Raw genomic sequence first — 13860 nt, forward strand, 5'->3', positions numbered from 1 at the left:
TTCACTTATTCTGCTATTTGTCTGAGGAATAGTTAGAAGCCTAGGGGCCAGTTCAACGATAGAACTGATGAACCAGTCCAACATGTTTTCACTTATTCTGCTATTTGTCTGAGGAATAGTTAGAAGCCTAGGGGCCAGTTCAACGATAGAACTGATGAACCAGTCCAACATGTTTTCACTTATTCTGCTATTTGTCTGAGGAATAGTTAGAAGCCTAGGGGCCAGTTCAACGATAGAACTGATGAACCAGTCCAACATGTTTTCACTTATTCTGCTATTTGTCTGAGGAATAGTTAGAAGCCTAGGGCCAGTTCAACGATAGAACTGATGAACCAGTCCAACATGTTTTCACTTATTCTGCTATTTGTCTGAGGAATAGTTAGAAGCCTAGGGGCCAGTTCAACGATAGAACTGATGAACCAGTCCAACATGTTTTCACTTATTCTGCTATTTGTCTGAGGAATAGTTAGAAGCCTAGGGGCCAGTTCAACGATAGAACTGATGAACCAGTCCAACATGTTTTCACTTATTCTGCTATTTGTCTGAGGAATAGTTAGAAGCCTAGGGGCCAGTTCAACGATAGAACTGATGAACCAGTCCAACATGTTTTCACTTATTCTGCTATTTGTCTGAGGAATAGTTAGAAGCCTAGGGGCCAGTTCAACGATAGAACTGATGAACCAGTCCAACATGTTTTCACTTATTCTGCTATTTGTCTGAGGAATAGTTAGAAGCCTAGGGGCCAGTTCAACGATAGAACTGATGAACCAGTCCAACATGTTTTCACTTATTCTGCTATTTGTCTGAGGAATAGTTAGAAGCCTAGGGGCCAGTTCAACGATAGAACTGATGAACCAGTCCAACATGTTTTCACTTATTCTGCTATTTGTCTGAGGAATAGTTAGAAGCCTAGGGGCCAGTTCAACGATAGAACTGATGAACCAGTCCAACATGTTTTCACTTATTCTGCTATTTGTCTGAGGAATAGTTAGAAGCCTAGGGGCCAGTTCAACGATAGAACTGATGAACCAGTCCAACATGTTTTCACTTATTCTGCTATTTGTCTGAGGAATAGTTAGAAGCCTGAGGGGCCAGTTCAACGATAGAACTGATGAACCAGTCCAACATGTTTTCACTTATTCTGCTATTTGTCTGAGGAATAGTTAGAAGCCTAGGGGCCAGTTCAACGATAGAACTGATGAACCAGTCCAACATGTTTTCACTTATTCTGCTATTTGTCTGAGGAATAGTTAGAAGCCTAGGGGCCAGTTCAACGATAGAACTGATGAACCAGTCCAACATGTTTTCACTTATTCTGCTATTTGTCTGAGGAATAGTTAGAAGCCTAGGGGCCAGTTCAACGATAGAACTGATGAACCAGTCCAACATGTTTTCACTTATTCTGCTATTTGTCTGAGGAATAGTTAGAAGCCTAGGGGCCAGTTCAACGATAGAACTGATGAACCAGTCCAACATGTTTTCACTTATTCTGCTATTTGTCTGAGGAATAGTTAGAAGCCTAGGGGCCAGTTCAACGATAGAACTGATGAACCAGTCCAACATGTTTTCACTTATTCTGCTATTTGTCTGAGGAATAGTTAGAAGCCTAGGGGCCAGTTCAACGATAGAACTGATGAACCAGTCCAACATGTTTTCACTTATTCTGCTATTTGTCTGAGGAATAGTTAGAAGCCTAGGGGCCAGTTCAACGATAGAACTGATGAACCAGTCCAACATGTTTTCACTTATTCTGCTATTTGTCTGAGGAATAGTTAGAAGCCTAGGGGCCAGTTCAACGATAGAACTGATGAACCAGTCCAACATGTTTTCACTTATTCTGCTATTTGTCTGAGGAATAGTTAGAAGCCTAGGGGCCAGTTCAACGATAGAACTGATGAACCAGTCCAACATGTTTTCACTTATTCTGCTATTTGTCTGAGGAATAGTTAGAAGCCTAGGGGCCAGTTCAACGATAGAACTGATGAACCAGTCAACATGTTTTCACTTATTCTGCTATTTGTCTGAGGAATAGTTAGAAGCCTAGGGGCCAGTTCAACGATAGAACTGATGAACCAGTCCAACATGTTTTCACTTATTCTGCTATTTGTCTGAGGAATAGTTAGAAGCCTAGGGGCCAGTTCAACGATAGAACTGATGAACCAGTCCAACATGTTTTCACTTATTCTGCTATTTGTCTGAGGAATAGTTAGAAGCCTAGGGGCCAGTTCAACGATAGAACTGATGAACCAGTCCAACATGTTTTCACTTATTCTGCTATTTGTCTGAGGAATAGTTAGAAGCCTAGGGGCCAGTTCAACGATAGAACTGATGAACCAGTCCAACATGTTTTCACTTATTCTGCTATTTGTCTGAGGAATAGTTAGAAGCCTAGGGGCCAGTTCAACGATAGAACTGATGAACCAGTCCAACATGTTTTCACTTATTCTGCTATTTGTCTGAGGAATAGTTAGAAGCCTAGGGGCCAGTTCAACGATAGAACTGATGAACCAGTCCAACATGTTTTCACTTATTCTGCTATTTGTCTGAGGAATAGTTAGAAGCCTAGGGGCCAGTTCAACGATAGAACTGATGAACCAGTCCAACATGTTTTCACTTATTCTGCTATTTGTCTGAGGAATAGTTAGAAGCCTAGGGGCCAGTTCAACGATAGAACTGATGAACCAGTCCAACATGTTTTCACTTATTCTGCTATTTGTCTGAGGAATAGTTAGAAGCCTAGGGGCCAGTTCAACGATAGAACTGATGAACCAGTCAACATGTTTTCACTTATTCTGCTATTTGTCTGAGGAATAGTTAGAAGCCTAGGGGCCAGTTCAACGATAGAACTGATGAACCAGTCCAACATGTTTTCACTTATTCTGCTATTTGTCTGAGGAATAGTTAGAAGCCTAGGGGCCAGTTCAACGATAGAACTGATGAACCAGTCCAACATGTTTTCACTTATTCTGCTATTTGTCTGAGGAATAGTTAGAAGCCTGAGGGCCAGTTCAACGATAGAACTGATGAACCAGTCCAACATGTTTTCACTTATTCTGCTATTTGTCTGAGGAATAGTTAGAAGCCTAGGGGCCAGTTCAACGATAGAACTGATGAACCAGTCCAACATGTTTTCACTTATTCTGCTATTTGTCTGAGGAATAGTTAGAAGCCTAGGGGCCAGTTCAACGATAGAACTGATGAACCAGTCCAACATGTTTTCACTTATTCTGCTATTTGTCTGAGGAATAGTTAGAAGCCTAGGGGCCAGTTCAACGATAGAACTGATGAACCAGTCCAACATGTTTTCACTTATTCTGCTATTTGTCTGAGGAATAGTTAGAAGCCTAGGGGCCAGTTCAACGATAGAACTGATGAACCAGTCCAACATGTTTTCACTTATTCTGCTATTTGTCTGAGGAATAGTTAGAAGCCTAGGGGCCAGTTCAACGATAGAACTGATGAACCAGTCCAACATGTTTTCACTTATTCTGCTATTTGTCTGAGGAATAGTTAGAAGCCTAGGGGCCAGTTCAACGATAGAACTGATGAACCAGTCCAACATGTTTTCACTTATTCTGCTATTTGTCTGAGGAATAGTTAGAAGCCTGAGGGCCAGTTCAACATTAGAGGGGCCAGTTCAACGATAGAACTGATGAACCAGTCCAACATGTTTTCACTTATTCTGCTATTTGTCTGAGGAATAGTTAGAAGCCTAGGGGCCAGTTCAACGATAGAACTGATGAACCAGTCCAACATGTTTTCACTTATTCTGCTATTTGTCTGAGGAATAGTTAGAAGCCTAGGGGCCAGTTCAACGATAGAACTGATGAACCAGTCCAACATGTTTTCACTTATTCTGCTATTTGTCTGAGGAATAGTTAGAAGCCTAGGGGCCAGTTCAACGATAGAACTGATGAACCAGTCCAACATGTTTTCACTTATTCTGCTATTTGTCTGAGGAATAGTTAGAAGCCTAGGGGCCAGTTCAACGATAGAACTGATGAACCAGTCCAACATGTTTTCACTTATTCTGCTATTTGTCTGAGGAATAGTTAGAAGCCTAGGGGCCAGTTCAACGATAGAACTGATGAACCAGTCCAACATGTTTTCACTTATTCTGCTATTTGTCTGAGGAATAGTTAGAAGCCTAGGGGCCAGTTCAACGATAGAACTGATGAACCAGTCCAACATGTTTTCACTTATTCTGCTATTTGTCTGAGGAATAGTTAGAAGCCTAGGGGCCAGTTCAACGATAGAACTGATGAACCAGTCCAACATGTTTTCACTTATTCTGCTATTTGTCTGAGGAATAGTTAGAAGCCTAGGGGCCAGTTCAACGATAGAACTGATGAACCAGTCCAACATGTTTTCACTTATTCTGCTATTTGTCTGAGGAATAGTTAGAAGCCTAGGGGCCAGTTCAACGATAGAACTGATGAACCAGTCCAACATGTTTTCACTTATTCTGCTATTTGTCTGAGGAATAGTTAGAAGCCTAGGGGCCAGTTCAACGATAGAACTGATGAACCAGTCCAACATGTTTTCACTTATTCTGCTATTTGTCTGAGGAATAGTTAGAAGCCTAGGGGCCAGTTCAACGATAGAACTGATGAACCAGTCCAACATGTTTTCACTTATTCTGCTATTTGTCTGAGGAATAGTTAGAAGCCTAGGGGCCAGTTCAACGATAGAACTGATGAACCAGTCCAACATGTTTTCACTTATTCTGCTATTTGTCTGAGGAATAGTTAGAAGCCTAGGGGCCAGTTCAACGATAGAACTGATGAACCAGTCCAACATGTTTTCACTTATTCTGCTATTTGTCTGAGGAATAGTTAGAAGCCTAGGGGCCAGTTCAACGATAGAACTGATGAACCAGTCCAACATGTTTTCACTTATTCTGCTATTTGTCTGAGGAATAGTTAGAAGCCTAGGGGCCAGTTCAACGATAGAACTGATGAACCAGTCCAACATGTTTTCACTTATTCTGCTATTTGTCTGAGGAATAGTTAGAAGCCTAGGGGCCAGTTCAACGATAGAACTGATGAACCAGTCCAACATGTTTTCACTTATTCTGCTATTTGTCTGAGGAATAGTTAGAAGCCTAGGGGCCAGTTCAACGATAGAACTGATGAACCAGTCCAACATGTTTTCACTTATTCTGCTATTTGTCTGAGGAATAGTTAGAAGCCTGGGGCCAGTTCAACGATAGAACTGATGAACCAGTCCAACATGTTTTCACTTATTCTGCTATTTGTCTGAGGAATAGTTAGAAGCCTAGGGGCCAGTTCAACGATAGAACTGATGAACCAGTCCAACATGTTTTCACTTATTCTGCTATTTGTCTGAGGAATAGTTAGAAGCCTAGGGGCCAGTTCAACGATAGAACTGATGAACCAGTCCAACATGTTTTCACTTATTCTGCTATTTGTCTGAGGAATAGTTAGAAGCCTAGGGGCCAGTTCAACGATAGAACTGATGAACCAGTCCAACATGTTTTCACTTATTCTGCTATTTGTCTGAGGAATAGTTAGAAGCCTAGGGGCCAGTTCAACGATAGAACTGATGAACCAGTCCAACATGTTTTCACTTATTCTGCTATTTGTCTGAGGAATAGTTAGAAGCCTAGGGGCCAGTTCAACGATAGAACTGATGAACCAGTCCAACATGTTTTCACTTATTCTGCTATTTGTCTGAGGAATAGTTAGAAGCCTAGGGCCAGTTCAACGATAGAACTGATGAACCAGTCCAACATGTTTTCACTTATTCTGCTATTTGTCTGAGGAATAGTTAGAAGCCTAGGGGCCAGTTCAACGATAGAACTGATGAACCAGTCCAACATGTTTTCACTTATTCTGCTATTTGTCTGAGGAATAGTTAGAAGCCTAGGGGCCAGTTCAACGATAGAACTGATGAACCAGTCCAACATGTTTTCACTTATTCTGCTATTTGTCTGAGGAATAGTTAGAAGCCTAGGGGCCAGTTCAACGATAGAACTGATGAACCAGTCCAACATGTTTTCACTTATTCTGCTATTTGTCTGAGGAATAGTTAGAAGCCTAGGGGCCAGTTCAACGATAGAACTGATGAACCAGTCCAACATGTTTTCACTTATTCTGCTATTTGTCTGAGGAATAGTTAGAAGCCTAGGGGCCAGTTCAACGATAGAACTGATGAACCAGTCCAACATGTTTTCACTTATTCTGCTATTTGTCTGAGGAATAGTTAGAAGCCTAGGGGCCAGTTCAACGATAGAACTGATGAACCAGTCCAACATGTTTTCACTTATTCTGCTATTTGTCTGAGGAATAGTTAGAAGCCTAGGGGCCAGTTCAACGATAGAACTGATGAACCAGTCCAACATGTTTTCACTTATTCTGCTATTTGTCTGAGGAATAGTTAGAAGCCTAGGGGCCAGTTCAGCGATAGAACTGATGAACCAGTCCAACATGTTTTCACTTATTCTGCTATTTGTCTGAGGAATAGTTAGAAGCCTAGGGGCCAGTTCAACGATAGAACTGATGAACCAGTCCAACATGTTTTCACTTATTCTGCTATTTGTCTGAGGAATAGTTAGAAGCCTAGGGGCCAGTTCAACGATAGAACTGATGAACCAGTCCATGTTTTCACTTATTCTGCTATTTGTCTGAGGAATAGTTAGAAGCCTAGGGGCCAGTTCAACGATAGAACTGATGAACCAGTCCAACATGTTTTCACTTATTCTGCTATTTGTCTGAGGAATAGTTAGAAGCCTAGGGGCCAGTTCAACGATAGAACTGATGAACCAGTCCAACATGTTTTCACTTATTCTGCTATTTGTCTGAGGAATAGTTAGAAGCCTAGGGGCCAGTTCAACGATAGAACTGATGAACCAGTCCAACATGTTTTCACTTATTCTGCTATTTGTCTGAGGAATAGTTAGAAGCCTAGGGGCCAGTTCAACGATAGAACTGATGAACCAGTCCAACATGTTTTCACTTATTCTGCTATTTGTCTGAGGAATAGTTAGAAGCCTAGGGGCCAGTTCAACGATAGAACTGATGAACCAGTCCAACATGTTTTCACTTATTCTGCTATTTGTCTGAGGAATAGTTAGAAGCCTAGGGGCCAGTTCAACGATAGAACTGATGAACCAGTCCAACATGTTTTCACTTATTCTGCTATTTGTCTGAGGAATAGTTAGAAGCCTGGGGCCAGTTCAACGATAGAACTGATGAACCAGTCCAACATGTTTTCACTTATTCTGCTATTTGTCTGAGGAATAGTTAGAAGCCTAGGGGCCAGTTCAACGATAGAACTGATGAACCAGTCCAACATGTTTTCACTTATTCTGCTATTTGTCTGAGGAATAGTTAGAAGCCTAGGGGCCAGTTCAACGATAGAACTGATGAACCAGTCCAACATGTTTTCACTTATTCTGCTATTTGTCTGAGGAATAGTTAGAAGCCTAGGGGCCAGTTCAACGATAGAACTGATGAACCAGTCCAACATGTTTTCACTTATTCTGCTATTTGTCTGAGGAATAGTTAGAAGCCTAGGGGCCAGTTCAACGATAGAACTGATGAACCAGTCCAACATGTTTTCACTTATTCTGCTATTTGTCTGAGGAATAGTTAGAAGCCTAGGGGCCAGTTCAACGATAGAACTGATGAACCAGTCCAACATGTTTTCACTTATTCTGCTATTTGTCTGAGGAATAGTTAGAAGCCTAGGGGCCAGTTCAACGATAGAACTGATGAACCAGTCCAACATGTTTTCACTTATTCTGCTATTTGTCTGAGGAATAGTTAGAAGCCTAGGGGCCAGTTCAACGATAGAACTGATGAACCAGTCCAACATGTTTTCACTTATTCTGCTATTTGTCTGAGGAATAGTTAGAAGCCTAGGGGCCAGTTCAACGATAGAACTGATGAACCAGTCCAACATGTTTTCACTTATTCTGCTATTTGTCTGAGGAATAGTTAGAAGCCTAGGGGCCAGTTCAACGATAGAACTGATGAACCAGTCCAACATGTTTTCACTTATTCTGCTATTTGTCTGAGGAATAGTTAGAAGCCTAGGGGCCAGTTCAACGATAGAACTGATGAACCAGTCCAACATGTTTTCACTTATTCTGCTATTTGTCTGAGGAATAGTTAGAAGCCTAGGGGCCAGTTCAACGATAGAACTGATGAACCAGTCCAACATGTTTTCACTTATTCTGCTATTTGTCTGAGGAATAGTTAGAAGCCTAGGGGCCAGTTCAACGATAGAACTGATGAACCAGTCCAACATGTTTTCACTTATTCTGCTATTTGTCTGAGGAATAGTTAGAAGCCTAGGGGCCAGTTCAACGATAGAACTGATGAACCAGTCCAACATGTTTTCACTTATTCTGCTATTTGTCTGAGGAATAGTTAGAAGCCTAGGGGCCAGTTCAACGATAGAACTGATGAACCAGTCCAACATGTTTTCACTTATTCTGCTATTTGTCTGAGGAATAGTTAGAAGCCTAGGGGCCAGTTCAACGATAGAACTGATGAACCAGTCCAACATGTTTTCACTTATTCTGCTATTTGTCTGAGGAATAGTTAGAAGCCTAGGGGCCAGTTCAACGATAGAACTGATGAACCAGTCCAACATGTTTTCACTTATTCTGCTATTTGTCTGAGGAATAGTTAGAAGCCTAGGGGCCAGTTCAACGATAGAACTGATGAACCAGTCCAACATGTTTTCACTTATTCTGCTATTTGTCTGAGGAATAGTTAGAAGCCTAGGGGCCAGTTCAACGATAGAACTGATGAACCAGTCCAACATGTTTTCACTTATTCTGCTATTTGTCTGAGGAATAGTTAGAAGCCTAGGGGCCAGTTCAACGATAGAACTGATGAACCAGTCCAACATGTTTTCACTTATTCTGCTATTTGTCTGAGGAATAGTTAGAAGCCTAGGGGCCAGTTCAACGATAGAACTGATGAACCAGTCCAACATGTTTTCACTTATTCTGCTATTTGTCTGAGGAATAGTTAGAAGCCTAGGGGCCAGTTCAACGATAGAACTGATGAACCAGTCCAACATGTTTTCACTTATTCTGCTATTTGTCTGAGGAATAGTTAGAAGCCTAGGGGCCAGTTCAACGATAGAACTGATGAACCAGTCCAACATGTTTTCACTTATTCTGCTATTTGTCTGAGGAATAGTTAGAAGCCTAGGGGCCAGTTCAACGATAGAACTGATGAACCAGTCCAACATGTTTTCACTTATTCTGCTATTTGTCTGAGGAATAGTTAGAAGCCTAGGGGCCAGTTCAACGATAGAACTGATGAACCAGTCCAACATGTTTTCACTTATTCTGCTATTTGTCTGAGGAATAGTTAGAAGCCTAGGGGCCAGTTCAACGATAGAACTGATGAACCAGTCCAACATGTTTTCACTTATTCTGCTATTTGTCTGAGGAATAGTTAGAAGCCTAGGGGCCAGTTCAACGATAGAACTGATGAACCAGTCCAACATGTTTTCACTTATTCTGCTATTTGTCTGAGGAATAGTTAGAAGCCTAGGGGCCAGTTCAACGATAGAACTGATGAACCAGTCCAACATGTTTTCACTTATTCTGCTATTTGTCTGAGGAATAGTTAGAAGCCTAGGGGCCAGTTCAACGATAGAACTGATGAACCAGTCCAACATGTTTTCACTTATTCTGCTATTTGTCTGAGGAATAGTTAGAAGCCTAGGGGCCAGTTCAACGATAGAACTGATGAACCAGTCCAACATGTTTTCACTTATTCTGCTATTTGTCTGAGGAATAGTTAGAAGCCTAGGGGCCAGTTCAACGATAGAACTGATGAACCAGTCCAACATGTTTTCACTTATTCTGCTATTTGTCTGAGGAATAGTTAGAAGCCTAGGGGCCAGTTCAACGATAGAACTGATGAACCAGTCCAACATGTTTTCACTTATTCTGCTATTTGTCTGAGGAATAGTTAGAAGCCTAGGGGCCAGTTCAACGATAGAACTGATGAACCAGTCCAACATGTTTTCACTTATTCTGCTATTTGTCTGAGGAATAGTTAGAAGCCTAGGGGCCAGTTCAACGATAGAACTGATGAACCAGTCCAACATGTTTTCACTTATTCTGCTATTTGTCTGAGGAATAGTTAGAAGCCTAGGGGCCAGTTCAACGATAGAACTGATGAACCAGTCCAACATGTTTTCACTTATTCTGCTATTTGTCTGAGGAATAGTTAGAAGCCTAGGGGCCAGTTCAACGATAGAACTGATGAACCAGTCCAACATGTTTTCACTTATTCTGCTATTTGTCTGAGGAATAGTTAGAAGCCTAGGGGCCAGTTCAACGATAGAACTGATGAACCAGTCCAACATGTTTTCACTTATTCTGCTATTTGTCTGAGGAATAGTTAGAAGCCTAGGGGCCAGTTCAACGATAGAACTGATGAACCAGTCCAACATGTTTTCACTTATTCTGCTATTTGTCTGAGGAATAGTTAGAAGCCTAGGGGCCAGTTCAACGATAGAACTGATGAACCAGTCCAACATGTTTTCACTTATTCTGCTATTTGTCTGAGGAATAGTTAGAAGCCTAGGGGCCAGTTCAACGATAGAACTGATGAACCAGTCCAACATGTTTTCACTTATTCTGCTATTTGTCTGAGGAATAGTTAGAAGCCTAGGGGCCAGTTCAACGATAGAACTGATGAACCAGTCCAACATGTTTTCACTTATTCTGCTATTTGTCTGAGGAATAGTTAGAAGCCTAGGGGCCAGTTCAACGATAGAACTGATGAACCAGTCCAACATGTTTTCACTTATTCTGCTATTTGTCTGAGGAATAGTTAGAAGCCTAGGGGCCAGTTCAACGATAGAACTGATGAACCAGTCCAACATGTTTTCACTTATTCTGCTATTTGTCTGAGGAATAGTTAGAAGCCTAGGGGCCAGTTCAACGATAGAACTGATGAACCAGTCCAACATGTTTTCACTTATTCTGCTATTTGTCTGAGGAATAGTTAGAAGCCTAGGGGCCAGTTCAACGATAGAACTGATGAACCAGTCCAACATGTTTTCACTTATTCTGCTATTTGTCTGAGGAATAGTTAGAAGCCTAGGGGCCAGTTCAACGATAGAACTGATGAACCAGTCCAACATGTTTTCACTTATTCTGCTATTTGTCTGAGGAATAGTTAGAAGCCTAGGGGCCAGTTCAACGATAGAACTGATGAACCAGTCCAACATGTTTTCACTTATTCTGCTATTTGTCTGAGGAATAGTTAGAAGCCTAGGGGCCAGTTCAACGATAGAACTGATGAACCAGTCCAACATGTTTTCACTTATTCTGCTATTTGTCTGAGGAATAGTTAGAAGCCTAGGGGCCAGTTCAACGATAGAACTGATGAACCAGTCCAACATGTTTTCACTTATTCTGCTATTTGTCTGAGGAATAGTTAGAAGCCTAGGGGCCAGTTCAACGATAGAACTGATGAACCAGTCCAACATGTTTTCACTTATTCTGCTATTTGTCTGAGGAATAGTTAGAAGCCTAGGGGCCAGTTCAACGATAGAACTGATGAACCAGTCCAACATGTTTTCACTTATTCTGCTATTTGTCTGAGGAATAGTTAGAAGCCTAGGGGCCAGTTCAACGATAGAACTGATGAACCAGTCCAACATGTTTTCACTTATTCTGCTATTTGTCTGAGGAATAGTTAGAAGCCTAGGGGCCAGTTCAACGATAGAACTGATGAACCAGTCCAACATGTTTTCACTTATTCTGCTATTTGTCTGAGGAATAGTTAGAAGCCTAGGGGCCAGTTCAACGATAGAACTGATGAACCAGTCCAACATGTTTTCACTTATTCTGCTATTTGTCTGAGGAATAGTTAGAAGCCTAGGGGCCAGTTCAACGATAGAACTGATGAACCAGTCCAACATGTTTTCACTTATTCTGCTATTTGTCTGAGGAATAGTTAGAAGCCTAGGGGCCAGTTCAACGATAGAACTGATGAACCAGTCCAACATGTTTTCACTTATTCTGCTATTTGTCTGAGGAATAGTTAGAAGCCTAGGGGCCAGTTCAACGATAGAACTGATGAACCAGTCCAACATGTTTTCACTTATTCTGCTATTTGTCTGAGGAATAGTTAGAAGCCTAGGGGCCAGTTCAACGATAGAACTGATGAACCAGTCCAACATGTTTTCACTTATTCTGCTATTTGTCTGAGGAATGGTTAGAAGCCTAGGGGCCAGTTCAACGATAGAACTGATGAACCAGTCCAACATGTTTTCACTTATTCTGCTATTTGTCTGAGGAATGTTTAGAAGCCTAGGGGCCAGTTCAACGATAGAACTGATGAACCAGTCCAACATGTTTTCACTTATTCTGCTATTTGTCTGAGGAATAGTTAGAAGCCTAGGGGCCAGTTCAACGATAGAACTGATGAACCAGTCCAACATGTTTTCACTTATTCTGCTATTTGTCTGAGGAATAGTTAGAAGCCTAGGGGCCAGTTCAACGATAGAACTGATGAACCAGTCCAACATGTTTTCACTTATTCTGCTATTTGTCTGAGGAATAGTTAGAAGCCTAGGGGCCAGTTCAACGATAGAACTGATGAACCAGTCCAACATGTTTTCACTTATTCTGCTATTTGTCTGAGGAATAGTTAGAAGCCTAGGGGCCAGTTCAACGATAGAACTGATGAACCAGTCCAACATGTTTTCACTTATTCTGCTATTTGTCTGAGGAATAGTTAGAAGCCTAGGGGCCAGTTCAACGATAGAACTGATGAACCAGTCCAACATGTTTTCACTTATTCTGCTATTTGTCTGAGGAATAGTTAGAAGCCTAGGGGCCAGTTCAACGATAGAACTGATGAACCAGTCCAACATGTTTTCACTTATTCTGCTATTTGTCTGAGGAATAGTTAGAAGCCTAGGGGCCAGTTCAACGATAGAACTGATGAACCAGTCCAACATGTTTTCACTTATTCTGCTATTTGTCTGAGGAATAGTTAGAAGCCTAGGGGCCAGTTCAACGATAGAACTGATGAACCAGTCCAACATGTTTTCACTTATTCTGCTATTTGTCTGAGGAATAGTTAGAAGCCTAGGGGCCAGTTCAACGATAGAACTGATGAACCAGTCCAACATGTTTTCACTTATTCTGCTATTTGTCTGAGGAATAGTTAGAAGCCTAGGGGCCAGTTCAACGATAGAACTGATGAACCAGTCCAACATGTTTTCACTTATTCTGCTATTTGTCTGAGGAATAGTTAGAAGCCTAGGGGCCAGTTCAACGATAGAACTGATGAACCAGTCCAACATGTTTTCACTTATTCTGCTATTTGTCTGAGGAATAGTTAGAAGCCTAGGGGCCAGTTCAACGATAGAACTGATGAACCAGTCCAACATGTTTTCACTTATTCTGCTATTTGTCTGAGGAATAGTTAGAAGCCTAGGGGCCAGTTCAACGATAGAACTGATGAACCAGTCCAACATGTTTTCACTTATTCTGCTATTTGTCTGAGGAATAGTTAGAAGCCTAGGGGCCAGTTCAACGATAGAACTGATGAACCAGTCCAACATGTTTTCACTTATTCTGCTATTTGTCTGAGGAATAGTTAGAAGCCTAGGGGCCAGTTCAACGATAGAACTGATGAACCAGTCCAACATGTTTTCACTTATTCTGCTATTTGTCTGAGGAATAGTTAGAAGCCTAGGGGCCAGTTCAACGATAGAACTGATGAACCAGTCCAACATGTTTTCACTTATTCTGCTATTTGTCTGAGGAATAGTTAGAAGCCTAGGGGCCAGTTCAACGATAGAACTGATGAACCAGTCCAACATGTTTTCACTTATTCTGCT

Source organism: Oncorhynchus nerka, linkage group LG17 (assembly GCF_034236695.1).
Source record: "Oncorhynchus nerka isolate Pitt River linkage group LG17, Oner_Uvic_2.0, whole genome shotgun sequence".
Classification (NCBI taxonomy): domain Eukaryota; kingdom Metazoa; phylum Chordata; class Actinopteri; order Salmoniformes; family Salmonidae; genus Oncorhynchus; species Oncorhynchus nerka.